Source organism: Castor canadensis, chromosome 8 (assembly GCF_047511655.1).
Source record: "Castor canadensis chromosome 8, mCasCan1.hap1v2, whole genome shotgun sequence".
NCBI classification, from domain to species: Eukaryota; Metazoa; Chordata; class Mammalia; order Rodentia; family Castoridae; genus Castor; species Castor canadensis.
Genome location: NC_133393.1, coordinates 56467927 through 56485149, shown reverse-complemented (window position 1 = coordinate 56485149; position 17223 = coordinate 56467927). Strand labels below are relative to the sequence as shown.

At 35.8% G+C, this 17223-nt stretch overlaps 1 pseudogene; it reads left to right on the top strand.

The window, feature by feature from the left end:
- The first annotated feature begins 12346 nt into the window (after positions 1–12346).
- Positions 12347–12767, top strand: LOC109679327 (ubiquitin-conjugating enzyme E2 H pseudogene; annotated as a pseudogene).
- The last annotated feature ends 4456 nt before the right edge of the window (positions 12768–17223 follow it).

Genomic DNA, 17223 nt, shown 5'->3' with positions numbered 1-17223 from the left:
ATATTAATATTAACGTGTTGCCTTTTCTATTTGAGTCTAAACAAAATATCTAAAGATTTCTGTATGTTATTAGATTTTGTATTATTGTCATAAAGCATGCTCCTAGAGTACAAAGGAAGGTAATTGATTTGTGAAATCATGTTATCTAACCCAATTTTATCTGTACGTTTGTTATTTAGCTGTACCTCGGCTTTAATTTTCTTATTCTGTCTAATTATCATAAACTATACTCAGTAACTCATACATAAATCCATGTCCTAATTGAGCTAAGGTCATGTCAAAACCACAAGCTTGTACATCAGCAGTTTCTCATAAACATATTTTAGATGATTAATATAATTAGTCTGAGTAACTATGGGATTGATACATTCATAGATTGGTCTAACTAGCCTTTGAACAGAATGATGCCTCAATTGGAAGGCTAATAAATTCTCTGACTGATCTTCATGTACCTTTTATAGTTGGCTTGATTAACATCCAAGCTTTTGACTAAGACAAAAGGCTAAAAGTTAGTTTATCAATTTTCAATAATCAGTTTGCCTTAATGAGTATTTTTCCTTCAAGGATACCTGATCCTTTTTAATACATTAGCAACCTAATATATCACATTCTATATTAAGGTCAGCTAAAGAACACATACTGTGGTGTTTAGAATTTTTCATTTATTTGCACATGGATTAGAACCATTAGAAAAATTTGAGACAATCTCTGTATTATTATGGGTAACAATGGAGAACAATGGAGTACTGTATAAAAGGCAGTTGAACAATAATTTTAGTTCTCTAACAAAGAAATTCCACATATAATTCACAACACATGTTGACTTTCCTAAAATCTCAATTTTTCTCTGATTTCATTTAGAGGTTTCATGACAACTAAGTTTGTTTCAAAATTATTTTAGACCTTGGTAAAGAAAATGCTTTAAATCAAATAATAATAATGTTGTTAATACAAATGTACAACTTCTTTTGTTGTTTATAGTCCTCAGAACAATCTATTTATACTGCATTTACATTTGTGTAATTAAAGTTTTAAGAGTTCAATAAGTTCTATGGAAATCTCCACACAAAGTTAAGCTCTTTTACTATACTAAATGCAATGATGCCCAGTGCTTAGCTCAAGCAATAAATGAGTTAAGTTGTTAAAGTGAACCCTTGTAATTATAACAGGAAGAGCTCATGCACCATGTTGTCATCCAGATTTTTGTTCTCTGCCATGTTATTTTAAGCCAAATAAAACTTGCACCCACTCTTAAGATACACTCCCATGACAACTTACCAAAACTCCTTGAATTTAGTTTCAGAAGATGTTGATGGATTACTGTATGGTAAATTTTAATCAGAAGAAAGTGTACTAATTTAATTGTATAGTAGTATTTCACTTCAGTTGTCTCCTCAACTCATAATGAGCTACATCTAGATAGACTCATCATAAATTTAAAATAGCATAAAAATTCATCTATTAAACCTAATATCCTCACCATCATACATACTTTGCACTATAGGAATACCCAGTTTGCTTCACGACATGATACCTGTCTTAACTTCAACATGCCTGGAACACTTTTTAAGTTAGCCTATAGTTGGCCAAAATCACATAACACAAATCTTATTAATAAGAAAATACTGAAGAGCTCATGCAATTTATTCAATGCTGTTTGAAACTGAAAAATGGAAGAGTTGTGTGGGTATATGAGACACAGATGAGTATATTGAATAATTATGGAATGTGAAAACAGAAAAGACAATATTCAGAAAATGCTGACAACAGTACACTGGAGAACACTAGTTGTTTACCACCCTAATCAGCAGTGGCTCACTGCAGTATTTAGACTCTGCTGAGCAACTGGTAGCATAGAAAAGACCAAAATTCAAAGAATTATCTCTGTTGAATCAAATTATCTTGGAGATCATAAGTAGTTGGATTTTTGTCTTGTTTTTCATTCCCCAATGTCTGCCTTCTAATTAGAGTGTTAAATATGTTCAAAGAATTTAATAATGATGGGCTTATTTCTGCATTTTCCTATTTTTCTATGCTTTTATGTTTTTATTCCTCAACTTATCTATTACAGCTTTATTTTGTATCAAATTTCTTTTCTCTGGTATACAGTTTTGGCTTTCATCACTTTCTTTTCTATGTATACATTTTAGGTTTTTTTCCCTTTTTTATTTTCTTAGTGATTAATGGGATATTTTAATTGACCTCTTAAATTTCTTTAAAACCACCTTGTTTGAATTACAACTGACAGCTTCAGAATTAAATCAAAATTATGTCCTAATACAGCTCTGGTTCCTTACAGATTGGTTTTATTGTTACTATTATATTTTTACATTGTATATCCATTAACAGATTTCTTGTCTATTAAGTTATACAGAGAAAAGGCATTTTAATATTTTATAAAGATGTAAAAATTGTTTTATCTATATAGTTAGGTTTGGCAGAATGCTTGTCATCTATCTTCATATGCATTTGACTTATTGTCATGTTTTTCTGTTTCAGCCTGAAAGACTGAAACAGAAATTTCTTTTACAGAAGGTATACCATTGATAACAGCCATCATTATTTTTTCTCTTTTCTTTGAATTTCAGCTGTCTGATTTTAATATATCCTATCATTGGTTTCTCTGGGTTTGTCCACCTGTGAGCATACTGTTCTAATTAAATGCCTGGATTCATGCCTTTCACAAAATTTTAGTTTCTGCCAAAAGTTTGTTAATTTCATCAATATTTTCAAGAAATGAATTTTATTTCAGTGATTCTATTGTTTCCTATGTTTGCCTTCTTCCTCATCTCTTTTTCTGCTACTCACATTATCTATATATTTTTTACTCTGATGTTTCATAGATTTCTGTCTCATTTTCCTTTATTCTTTTATTTTTCACCTATCTCACTTTAGCATCCCAATCTTTTATCATTGATTACAGTGATCCTTTTTTATACCTCCTCAAATGTGCTGAAATCCTACAGTAATTCTTTCACTTACTGGAATTTTCAAGTCCAAAATTTGTTTAATTTAAATTTTTAAAAATTTCTTTATGGAGAGTCTCCATTTGATAAGGGTTTTATCACATTTTCTGACTACAATTTCTCTTATTTGTTGTACATGTTCAATAGCACTAGCATAGTGCCTTTATCTAGATAATACAAAGAGTATGATGGCTCAAAGATGCTTGGTTTTGCTTGTTCTGTTCCTTGGATACTGAATATTGTTTCTTGATTATTTGAATGCCTCAGAATCCTGGTTACAAATTGGACAGCTTGAATATTATAAATTGGCAATTCTAGAAATCGCATTTATATCTTACCCAGAGTTTAGTGACAATTTTTTTTGCATTTTTATTTTTGGTGACTGTTCAAAAACTATTAAAGGAAAAGTTTTATTCTTTGACTTGTATGACCACTAAAGTATTTACAAGCTTGTTGGTCATTTAGTGCTTCTCGGAGACTTCCTTACTTGCCTGGAGTACCCAAAAATAAATATCCCACATTCTTTTCAAAATTTGCTGTGTTGGGCCACTTCAGCACTTAGCCAGGAAGTATACAACATTGCCTCACCCTCTTGGTTTAGAGCATTTTGATTTATTTGTCTAGATAAAAGTCACCATCAGTAATCTATCCATTCCTTCAAATGATAGAATTTTCTATATAGTCAGGATTTGGCAACGGAAACCCTGTCTTTGAAAAGTTTTCAGGAAACTTTATTTTGGAAGGGCATTTTTACTAAATATAAACATCTACATTAAATGTCTTTTTTTTTAACCCCAGCAATTTAATGAGGTCATTTCATGGTATTTTAGCTTACATAACCTAAGATAATAAATCTTGTGTGTGTGATTTTTTTATATTTTCCAACTAGATAAACTAAATTATTTTTTTACCTGGACAATTTTTAGATACTCACCATAGTGTAATATTCTTAGGGTGCACAGAATGTTTTATGTTTGGGGTATCAATGTCATCCTATTGTCAGACATGTGGCCATTTTTCTTTTTTTTTTTTTTTCATTTTTCTTTTATTATTCATATGTGCATACATGGCTTGGTTCATTTCTCCCCCCTGCCCCCACCCCCTCCCTTACCACCCACTCCACCCCCTCCCACTCCCCCCCTCAATACCCAGCAGAAACTATTTTGCCCTTATCTCTAATTTTGTTGTCGAGAGAGTATAAGCAATAATAGGAAGGAACAAGGGGTTTTGCTGGTTGAGATAAGGATAGCTATACAGGGCATTGACTCTCATTGATTTCCTGTGCGTGGGTGTTACCTTCTAGGTTAATTCTTTTTGATCTAACCTTTTCTCTAGTACCTGTTCCCCTTTTCCTATTGGCCTCAGTTGCTTTAAGGTATCTGCTTTAGTTTCTCTGCATTAAGGGCAACAAATGCTAGCTAGTTTTTTAGGTGTCTTACCTATCCTCACCCCTCCCTTGTGTGCTCTCGCTTTTATCATGTGCTCATAGTCCAATCCCCTTGTTGTGTTTTCCCTTGATCTAATGTCCACATATGAGGGAGAACATACGATTTTTGGTCTTTTGGGCCAGGCTAACCTCACTCAGAATGATGTTCTCCAGTTCCATCCATTTACCAGCAAATGATAACATTTCGTTCTTCTTCATGGCTGCATAAAATTCCATTGTGTATAGATACCACATTTTCTTAATCCATTCGTCTGTGCTGGGGCATCTTGGCTGTTTCCATAACTTGGCTATTGTGAATAGTGCCGCAATAAACATGGATGTGCAGGTGCCTCTGGAGTAACAGTCTTTTGGGTATATCCCCAAGAGTGGTATTGCTGGATCAAATGGTAGATCGATGTCCAGCTTTTTAAGTAGCCTCCAAATTTTTTTCCAGAGTGGTTGTACCAGTCTACATTCCCACCAACAGTGTAAGAGGGTTCCTTTTTCCCCGCATCCTCGCCAACACCTGTTGTTGGTGGTGTTGCTGATGATGGCTATTCTAACAGGGGTGAGGTGGAATCTTAGTGTGGTTTTAATTTGCATTTCCTTTATTGCTAAAGATGGTAAGCATTTTTTCATGTGTTTTCTGGCCATTTGAATTTCTTCTTTTGAGAAAGTTCTGTTTAGTTCACATGCCCATTTCTTTATTGGTTCATTAGTTTTGGGAGAATTTAGTTTTTTAAGTTCCCTGTATATTCTGGTTATCAGTCCTTTGTTTTTTTTTTTTTTTTTTCATTTTTCTTTTATTATTCATATGTGCATACAAGGCTTGGTTTATTTCTCCCCCCTGCCCCCACCCCCTCCCTTACCACCCACTCCACCCCCTCCCGCTCCCCCCCTCAATACCCAGCAGAAACTATTTTGCCCTTATCTCTAATTTTGTTGTAGAGAGAGTATAAGCAATAATAGGAAGGAACAAGGGGTTTTGCTGGTTGAGATAAGGATAGCTATACAGGGCATTGACTCACATTGATTTCCTGTGCGTGGGTGTTACCTTCTAGGTTAATTCTTTTTGATCTAACCTTTTCTCTAGTTCCTGGTCCCCTTTTCCTATTGGCCTCAGTTGCTTTAAGATATCTGCTTTAGTTTCTCTGCCTTAAGGGCAACAAATGCTAGCTAGTTTTTTAGGTGTCTTACCTATCCTCACCCCTCCCTTGTGTGCTCTCGCTTTTATCATGTGCTCATAGTCCAATCCCCTTGTTGTGTTTTCCCTTGATCTAATGTCCACATATGAGGGAGAACATACGATTTTTGGTCTTTTGAGCCAGGCTAACCTCACTCAGAATGATGTTCTCCAATTCCATCCATTTACCAGCAAATGATAACATTTCGTTCTTCTTCATGGCTGCATAAAATTCCATTGTGTATAGATACCACATTTTCTTAATCCATTCGTCAGTGGTGGGGCATCTTGGCTGTTTCCATAACTTGGCTATTGTGAATAGTGCCGCAATAAACATGGATGTGCAGGTGCCTCTGGAGTAACAGTCTTTTGGGTATATCCCCAAGAGTGGTATTGCTGGATCAAATGGTAGATCGATGTCCAGCTTTTTAAGTAGCCTCCAAATTTTTTTCCAGAGTGGTTGTACTAGTCTACATTCCCACCAACAGTGTAAGAGGGTTCCTTTTTCCCCGCATCCTCGCCAACACCTGTTGTTGGTGGTGTTGCTGATGATGGCTAGTCTAACAGGGGGCTAATCTTAGTGTGGTTTTAATTTGCATTTCCTTTATTGCTAGAGATGGTGAGCATTTTTTCATGTGTTTTCTGGCCACTTGAATTTCTTCTTTTGAGAAAGTTCTGTTTAGTTCACCTGCCCATTTCTTTATTGGTTCATTAGTTTTGGGAGAATTTAGTTTTTTAAGTTCCCTGTATATTCTGGTTATCAGTCCTTTGTCTGATGTATAGTTGGCAAATATTTTCTCCCACTCTGTGGGTGTTCTCTTCAGTTTAGAGACCATTTCTTTTGATGAACAGAAGCTTTTTAGTTTTATGAGGTCCCATTTATCTATGCTATCTCTTAGTTGCTGTGCTGCTGGGGTTTCATTGAGAAAGTTCTTACCTATACCTACTAACTCCAGAGTATTTCCTACTCTTTCTTGTATCAACTTAAGAGTTTGGGGTCTGATATTAAGATCCTTGATCCATTTTGAGTTAATCTTGGTATAGGGTGATATACATGGATCTAGTTTCAGTTTTTTGCAGACTGCTAACCAGTTTTCCCAGCAGTTTTTGTTGAAGAGGCTGCTATTTCTCCATCGTGTATTTTTAGCTCCTTTGTCAAAGATAAGTTGCTTATAGTTGTGTGGCTTCATATCTGGATCCTCTATTCTGTTCCACTGGTCTTCATGTCTGTTTTTGTGCCAGTACCATGCTGTTTTTATTATTATTGCTTTGTAATATAGTTTGAAGTCAGGTATTGTGATACCTCCTGCATTGTTCTTTTGACTGAGTATTGCCTTGGCTATTCGTGGCCTCTTGTCTTTCCATATAAATTTAACAGTAGATTTTTCAATCTCTTTGATGAATGTCATTGGAATTTTGATGGGAATTGCATTAAACATGTAGATTACTTTTGGGAGTATAGACATTTTTACTATGTTGATTCTACCAATCCATGAGCATGGGAGATCTCTCCACTTTCTATAGTCTTCCTCAATCTCTTTCTTCAGAAGTGTATAGTTTTCCTTGTAGAGGTCTTTCACATCTTTTGTTAGGTTTACACCTAGGTATTTGATTTTTTTTGAGGCTATTGTAAATGGAATTGTTTTCATACATTCTTTTTCCGTTTGCTCATTGTTAGTGTATAGAAATGCTAATGATTTTTCTATGTTGATTTTATATCCTGCTACCTTGCTATAGCTATTGATGATGTCTAGAAGCTTCTGAGTAGAGTTTTTTGGGTCTTTAAGGTATAGGATCATGTCGTCTGCAAATAGGGATATTTTGACAGTTTCTTTACCTATTTGTATTCCTTTTATTCCTTCTTCTTGCCTAATTGCTCTGGCTAGGAATTCCAGTACTATGTTGAATAGGAGTGGAGATAGTGGGCATCCTTGTCTGGTTCCTGATTTTAGAGGGAATGGTTTTAATTTTTCTCCGTTAAGTATAATGCTGGCTGTAGGTTTGTCATGTATAGCTTTTATAATGTTGAGGAACTTTCCTTCTATTCCTAGTTTTCTTAGAGCTTTTATCATGAAATGATGTTGGATCTTATCAAAGGCTTTTTCTGCATCTATTGAGATGATCAAGTGGTTTTTGTCTTTGCTTCTGTTAATGTGGTTTATTACGTTTATTAATTTTCGTATGTTGAACCACCCCTGCATCCCTGGGATGAAGCCTTCCTGGTCGTGGTGAATAATCTTTTTGATGTGTTGCTGAATTCGATTTGCCATTATTTTGTTGAGGATTTTTGCATCAATGTTCATTAAGGAGATTGGCCTATAGTTCTCCTTTTTGGAGGTGTCTTTGCCTGGTTTTGGGATAAGTGTAATAGTGGCTTCATAAAATGTGTTTGGCAGTTTTCCTTCCCTTTCTATTTCATGGAACAGTTTAAGGAGGGTTGGTATCAGTTCTTCTTTAAAGGTCTGATAGAATTCAGCAGAGAATCCATCAGGTCCTGGACTTTTCTTTTTGGGGAGACTCTTGATTGCTGCTTCAATTTCATTTTGTGTTATAGGTCTATTCAGGTGATTAATTTCCTCTTGGTTCAGTTTTGGATGATCATATGTATCTAGAAATCTGTCCATTTCTTTTAGATTTTCAAATTTATTTGAATATAGGTTCTCAAAGTAGTCTCTGATGATTTCCTGGACTTCCATGGTGTTTGTTGTTATCTCCCCTTTGCCATTTTTCTTTCTAATATCCTATTCCTCTCTCTTTCTCTAGAACTCTAGTTACATTTAAGCAAACTTGTATTTATTAATTCAAATTGCACATGCTCTTTTTTATTAATGTTTCTGATTTTAGGATAATTAATATTTATATTCTTTCATCTTTATTAGTTCTACTTTCCCTTCCATTGATGATTTGCTAATTACTAGAATATCTAGCAATTTTGATAGAATGTTTAACATTACACCGCTTACATTGTTGAATATCTAGAATCATTTTTGTCCCTGAAAGACAGCTTGGTCTTGTTTTAAATGTAATTAAATTACTTGCATTTCCAGTTGATTTTTCTAAGGACTTATTTTTAAATCCTTAGAAAACTAAAATTTTCTAACTATGAAATGATTTACCTGGGAGGAACTTGGGCTTGCTAGTTAAATGTAAACTTTCTGAAATCTAGGTTGCATGCCCAACTTCTTGAGTAGATTTCTTCATTAATGCTACTTGGAGCTGGGGTCACCCCCATATCCCATGCAAACTCTGCCAATTATCCAGTTTATACTATGTCCCTGTCATTTTTTGCCTGATCTCAAAAATCTTCATCATTCTCATAAGCAAGTCAAGTTTTTCTGGAAAAACTTGGTATGAATGTGCTGCAGAGTTTCAGTGCTTTTTCCTTTATAGATTCTTCCTGTGTTGAACTATATCTTGCAACTAAACTATCTCAACTTTCCTGAACTTTTTATTCGAGACAGAATCTTGCTGTGGAGCTTGGACTAGACTTAAACTCAGGATCCTCCTGCCTCAGCCTCCTGGCTTACCTCCCCTTCTGAACTTTCATCACCAGATTCTTAGAGCTGTGACAGTATTGTGCTCAACGTGGGATCTCTGACTTTGCACTGGGGTCTACAATGTGTCCCCTGGAAATTTTATTTTTCACATCATTGCTGATTTTATTGCTTTTTAGGATATTTCTGTGCTCTTAGTTATCCATTATCTAATTTTCATTTACTTGTTTTCATTTGTGTTTCTTTCCTCCAGATATCATCTCTGTTTATAGTAGGAGTAAGTCTAAGTGTTTCATCCCATTGTGGCAGAAGAAAAACCCCAGTGTAGAAACTCTTTGTTATTAAATCATTGCAGAAAACAATTATTTCACTTTTCCTCTTACACATATTTATAATTAATGGGAAATATATCAGTTCAGTGAACATTTTTGTTAATAATAGAACTTACTCACAGAGTTTAAATAAATGTGTTTTATTTTTCTATAAGTATTTGTATGAAAACAGATGCTGTGTATTCATAAAATTCACTAATAAAATACAAGGCAAGAACTTTATATGAATCTTTTGTTATTCAATGTCTTTTTCTGTACTTCATTGATATTGCAGGGAATAATTTAACTTTTACTCTTAAATTTTAATGAGGAGTAAGTAGCAATTGGAAAAATGATCTTATTTGTTTTAGAATATAGATTCATTTCAAAAGCAGAACTTTCAATTTATTTTTATCATATGTAATTTTAATGAAGAATTCTACTAAAATCCCTGTATAAATCAAATTCTCAACAGCTTGAATTCTGAAATCAGCCTGATTGAGTTTGAATACCGACATTTCCCTTTACTATGACCCAGCAAAGATTATACTTTTTGCACGTTGTCAGCAAATGGAGTTAATAGTATTATCTGTTTCATAGAATTGTTTTGGAGAAAAGTTATAATATGTGTATATATGCATACACATATATACATATAGTGTTTAAAACAGTTGTTACATTCAATAAGTTCTAAAGTGGTTATTATTATAATTTTTCCTACATATAAGAGAGAAAAACATGTAGAAAACAATTCAAGATAAAAGTTTCAATGCATAAAATATACAATCTCTAAAATAAAATTAAATCCATATTTATGATAGAAAGTAATATAATTGATGAGACAGAATAAATAACATTTCTGTTGATTACTCAGGTTCTCATCTGACTGAAGTAAGACAAAGATGTCACCATGTAAAAGAATAAAACAGAAGGTTGTCTTTATATCTTAGTATTCCAATCCAGAACCTCTGTGCCTATGCAGACTACATAAAACACAACCCAGTGTTGTAGGTCTGAGTCAATGTTTCACACCAGTCCAGACAGAGAAGGGAAGAAAAAATTGCCCTGAAGTCAATAATGTGGATTAGTAAATTAGAAGTTGAGAATTATGTAAACAATCCTTACTCTTTGTTTAAGAAAATACATCTCCCCACTCAACAAGGAGCATCCACTTAAACAATGCAAGACAGGAATATGAAACAGGTCATGTTAAGGGAGGGGATTAGTGAAAGGGTAATGGAGGATGATATGGTTGATGTACTTTCTAAACATGTATGATGTAATATTAAAACATACTGAAGTTATTTTAAGAAAGGAAATAGAGTAGGAGGGAGAATAATGGAGGGTATAATATGTGTATATATGCAAAAGTCACAATGAACTAACCTGTGTAACTAACAAAAATGTAAAAAGATTAAGAAAATTAATAGAGATTTTTGCAAAGATAAGAAATCTCCTTTTCATGTTGTAAAATGTGATACAATATTCTGTCCAATTTATAAGGCATATAATGTACTAATAATTGTCATAAATTCAGCTCATGATCTGGGATCATTTTTATTATTGCTAAATTAATTTTTTTACCATGCTTGTTGTCCTTATGTAATTATTCATTTTTAAATTATGGTCATTAAATAATGACCAAGGAGTGTAAGGTAATGTATTTTATCTACTGCCTTTAAGCAGAGGTCCTAATTATATTCTCTATTCTAATATTTATAAAAAGTTCAGACTTAGCCCTTAATTAGAAACTGATTAATATTTACTGCTCAATAAGTTGACTAAAAATCTCTACCCAATCTAATTTTTCTAGTGAGTTAAAAGTTGCAATTCAGGAGTCTTCCATGGTTGACATTAGTTTATGATGGTGAGATAGCAGAATACATAGTTTGTTTTGCAGACCAAGCACTGTTGAAAGTAATGAAGAATTATGTTAATAGCAAAGTCGTCATAACTGACATTGCAGCCAAAGAATGATAGGATTTGTGCACCATCAAGCCATCATTTTGACAAACGGATATTCCTACCAGAGACATTTAAATGCCCTAGAAAACAGTAAAAAGAAGAAGCTTTTTTTTTTGCAATTATCTTTATTGAACTGTGCTTTCTCACAATTGAGGGATCTGATGGGAATAATCCAATTACAGGACACAGTGTTATGTGAGAAATAACCAAACTAAAAACTATTGTAGCAAATACAATTAAAATTGACTAAAAAATTTAATGGTACTCTAGGAGTTTTACAGGTCATTCACAATTTTGATGTAATATATTTTGTAACAATTTTTGTATAAAATTTTAATTTACTTAGATTCAATAATGAAATTGGATTTGCTATGAAGTCTTATAAAGAAACAGTACAAATCTGCTACTTGTTTTCCTCATTTTAAGGTATTTGGATTGGATAGTGCTTAATACTAAACAAATACATATGAATTCATGAGTAACTGAATATAATTATCAGATGAACATTAGTGACAGCAGTGAAAACTTAGGTTTCTTTCCTAAGATACTTAACTTCCTTAAGTTTCTTGTTTTCATAGCATTTGAGTTTCTAATAATGTCCTTACAGACCACAGTGAAAGGTCACTACTTGTGTGACTCCTGTAAGGTATTGTATATTAGAAAATGTCTTTTTGTATGATTTGCTGTAAATTTTCTTAATAAAAGTAAAACAATGAAATACATGTCATAGAAAGAATTCAAGATAAGGGAAAAGTTTGTACACATATTTGATAAAAGTACATACTATTTCTTACTTTTACACAGTGTGAAAATCCAATCCACACAAATGAGTCAATAAGCCATTATTTCAAGCTTTGATATCACTCTTTTTTTCTAAATTCAGGATAACTATGTACATGAAGAAATCTAAATAAAGCAGAAAGGGCTCATACATAAGATTAAATGTCTAATATAGGAAAATTGCTACCACAAGAGTTTTCATTCTGTTTGATAAAGGGGACCTGACTCTAGCACAATGCTTGAAGCCGGTAATTCCAGTTCTGCCAGCAAACAAAATGAGAAAGTTTTTGAGGATTCATGAATAAAATTTTCCATCCCAACATTGATGAAGCCTCAGGAACTGTTTGTCTAGATATAATTAATCAAACTTGGAGAGCTCTCTACGATCTTACCAATATATTTGAGTCCTTCCTGCCCCAGTTGTTGGCATATCCTAACCACATAGATCTTCTCAATGGTGACGCTGTAGCCATGTACCTCCACTGACAAGAAGAATATAGGCAGAAAATTAAAGATTACATCAAGAAATACATACACAAGGGAGGAAGCCCTGAAGGAGCAGGAAGAGGGCACTGTGACAGTCCATTGGAGAATTCCATGTTTGACTTTTCAGAAGACGAAGCCCACGACATGGAGTTGTAGCAGAAAAAGCACTTGCTTTTCAGAAAGACTATTATTTCCTAGCCATGAAAAGCAGATTATAATATTCATATTTAAACAAAGCAACTTTTTTTATTACTAAACAAGGTTTTTAATGAATAATAGCACAGATATATATGTATTATATATCACCCTTTAGATCTTGATTCCTTGGTCATTTCTCAACCTGAGGTGTATAGCATACCCTACATTCCATTTTGGTAATATGTGGTCTGAATGCATGTATTCATAAGTCCATTTGGCCAAGTCAGCCCATGTGCTACTGAACTGTCAAAAGAAATAGCCCCCTGATAGACAGACACAAGTAAAGTTTACAGGAAAAAGTTACTGCTTTTATTGATGGTTCCAAAGAAACAAACCAAACCTACCAGCTGTGGAATGAAGATAGAATAAGTGCTTTTTCAGAGTGAAGAGAAAAACAGTGGGGAGGAAGAGGCCTGCTTTGGGAGCACTTAGAGCCAGCCATGTACCAATCAGCTACTCCTCCCTGGGAGGCCTGGGTACCCCATTTCTGTGGAATGGAGCAGCAGTGGAAAACAGGGAGCTAACTGGAGAAGTGGAATTTAATGATTTTTTGACTTGGATTTTAAGCACATTTTTATATGTAGCTTCCTGCCCTTCTTGCTACTAGACTTGCAGCCACAGTGTTTTGCTATGGAGAACAACTGGGAAGTGTTCTCTGAACCTGATTCTTTTTTCTTGAGGTATAACTTGTCATCAGACCTGTTTTTGAAAGGACAGGAAAGGAGGGGAACAGTGACAGGAAGATGATTCTTCATCCAAGACCCGTGCACAGCCACATCCTGTATTGGGCTAGTTTGAGACCACTTCCCTGGACTGAGAGCTTTAAACTGGAAGAGTTTTCATTTGATTGGTGTTTCTTTTTGGTTTTCTGTTTTGTGTGAATTGTGCTTAGGCTACAAATTTAATCTACTCCTAGCAAAAGATGGTCTCCTCCCTGGACAAGCCCTCAGTGGACTAGTAGTCATGGGAAGAAGACCCACTGGGGCCTCGAGGCCCTGGGCATGCTACTACAGTGGGGGAAGCCTGGTCATCATCTGCCTGTGGGAGTGGGAAATGGGTATTTCAGACCCAAAACACATTCAAAACTTAAAGTGAATAATAATTGAAACAAATAAAGGTTATTGTACCCAAAATGGCTCAACCTGTGAAAAACACAGCTTTCTTCAGAGAGTGTGATGGACTAGGAAGAAGGGATTCTGAAAAGGATGCTGTGAGATGGGTTGCGAAGAGAGGACAATTTCTCCATGCCTTAAGAGAGTCAGACACTTTGAAATGCCTGCTGCTGATCCAGTGTTGCTCAGCCAACTCATGTCCAGGTTGCCCAGAGCTTCTTTCAGAGCTGATTGTTGCCTGCTGAATCTGGAAGGAATTAGGGAGCAATATTTAGCAGCTCTATGTGCTTTTTGTGGCAACCAGCAGGACAGTAGTGGAAACCTTCAGAAGACAACTTTTGAATGTCCCACTAGGGTAACTTTTCTTTTCGATGTGTGTTTTTAGTTTAGAAGTACTATATTCCACAAGGTGTAAGTCAATGAGGTTGGAAGATACCCTGTCTTTTTTTTTTTAATTCAGAAAGCACAATCATTCTTTTCTTTGAAAATCTACATGAAGTACAACTTGCTTTTAACATGATTATTTTCCTAAGTAAAACGACAAAGAATTTGCTTATTTTATGTTAATTACGGGCATGAAGCAAAAGGTTTTCTTTTGAATAAGTTTAGTTTTGTAGGGCTGCAGTTAACTGCACTGCCTTAGCTCTAGCAAGCATGGCTTGTTGGAAAGGAGGGATTAACTATTTAACATGGAATGGTGCGCTTTACCCATCACTCATCACTGTCTTCTAACTGCTTGGGGAGGGATGGTCTCTGCAAGCACTGTCCACCTGCTTCCCTGCCACATTAGGTGTTCACCTGTGCTGTAACCTTCACTGTAGGTACTAGTAGGGTAGGCTTGAAAGTGCAGGGCGGGGGGGTGATTTGAGTTCAAACAATAAAAAACTGTATTTTTTCAATATCGTGTAAAAAACTCTGCAAAGCCCTTCTTAAACAATAGTTCCTCATGAGGTATATGACTTTAGAATGCTAAAGAGGGGGAAGGAGGAGAAAAATCTCCAAATGACAGTGAATTCTCAATAAAATCTTTTTTTATATTTCATGCTAAAATTATCAACAAAGTTAACATCTGAAATTTTAGGTTATTCCTGATAAGCATTAATGTTTGAAGAATAATTTTACATACTTGAAATATTAATAAGGGACATATTCATAATTATAAATGAAAGTCTAATTTTCCTGCAAAATGTTTCAAATAGAAAATAATTTCTCTTATTTCAAAGAGAAATAATTTATGGGACAAAATTAGATGAAATTGGACATTTATATAGGTTCAAATAGTAATGTAATCTTTGTTTTCACTTAAAATTTTGGGACCTAAACAAACAGTCATGCAGGAAAATGAACACAGAACTTGATAAGAACTGCCCCTTCTGCAGCCTAAGCTGGTTTCACTCCTTGCAGAACAAAGCCCACCATTCCTTATCTCCCACTCCCTTCCTTTGTCCTCCCCTAGACCTTGATTCAGCAGCTGGTCTCATCCCTCGCTGATCAAAGCCCACTGTCCCCTATCTCCTGCCACCTCCCTTTGTCTGAGACCTTCCCCCTGCAGCTGGTCTCTTCCTTTGCAGATCAAAGACCATTCCTTGCCCTTGCTTTCTCCCAAATGCTACTTAAGACCAGACCAGCCAAGAGAAGCTGCTGTGCCATTTTCTCTTAGCCAGCCACCCTGCTTATATAACTTTTGGACATGAGATAACTGGTGAGCCTCCTTTGTGTGTGGTGTGCGGCATATTCCTGGTGCGTTGGCCAGGAACAGGTGAGCTTCCGGCATTGACATTGCTCTCCCAGTCAGTAAATTCAGGTCCTTGTAGGTGTGATCTGCCTTCTTTAAACCTGGATAAACTTACTGGGATCTGAGCTGCATTGCCAGGACCCCTGTTCCTAGACTAGTGCCATCATCACCACTCTTGCTCACAGGGAATCTCCTCAAGGTCAGTGCACTTCCTGTAACTCGCCCACAACTGGCTGATTTACTCGGTCCTCCCTTGGTGAGTTCCCTTGTGTTACCATGCCATGAGTCGTGGTTCTTTCTTTCTCTTGTTTGGTCAAAAAACCCTAGTACTAGGTCCTGACTCACTCAGCTCAGTAACTTGGTTCCTGAGGCGTGGGCGATCCTCTCGGAGAAGATGTTCCCTTGAGGTCCCTCCACTTCTCTGTACTGTCCAGGAAAGCAATATCTAGGGGGTGCCCACCATATTCTTCTTCAGGCTGGGTCTTACCATGGGCACTGGACTTTCCAAAATTCCCTCAGACACCCTCTGGGCTGTCTGCTGGCCAACCTCAAGCCCCTATAGCTCTCACCTGATGTAAAGACAAAACCCCTCATTTTTCTTTCCAATCAGGCTTGGCCACAATACCAATTGGACAATGACCCTAAATGGCCACTAGATGGCACACTTGACTCTAACATTCTCAGGGATCTCTGTAACTTCTGTGAACACATTGGAAAATTAAAGGAAATACTCCAGAGACACCTGCACACCCATGTTTATTGCAGCACTATTCACAATAGCCAAGTTATGGAAACAGCCAAGATGCCCCACCACTGACGAATGGATTAAGAAAATGTGGTATCTATACACAATGGAATTTTATGCAGCCATGAAGAAGAACGAAATGTTATCATTCGCTGGTAAATGGATGGAATTGGAGAACATCATTTTGAGTGAGGTTAGCCTGGCCCAAAAGACCAAAAATCGTATGTTCTCCCTCATATGTGGACATTAGATCAAGGGCAAACACAACAAGGGGAATGGACTATGAGCACATGATAAAAGCGAGAGCACACAAGGGAGGGGTGAGGATAGGTAAGACACCTAAAAAATTAGCTAGCATTTGTTGCCCTTAAGGCAGAGAAACTAAAGCAGATACTTTAAAAGCAACTGAGGCCAATAGGAAAAGGGGACCAGGAACTACAGAAAAGGTTAGATCAAAAAGAATTAACCTAGAAGGTAACACTCACGCACAGGAAATCAATGTGAGTCAATGCCCTGTATAGCTATCCTTATCTCAACCAGCAAAAACCCTTGTTATTGGCCCAAAATGCCCTCTGAATGCCCTTCTCTAACTTTACACATGATTTATTCCTTTATTAAAAGTAGCCTTTATTAAAGAGCCTGCCTGCTGTTAGCTAAAAGACAGGATCCTAGTGTTTTGTTCTTTCTAGATGGGATCTACACTTCCAGTCTTCTGGCTTGTAGATGTTAAAAGCTTTGTACTGAGGCCTGGCCTCAATATGTCTTGGGTTACCAAGAGAAGTGCCCTTCACAGGGCTCCTTAAATTACAATGCCATACTCCA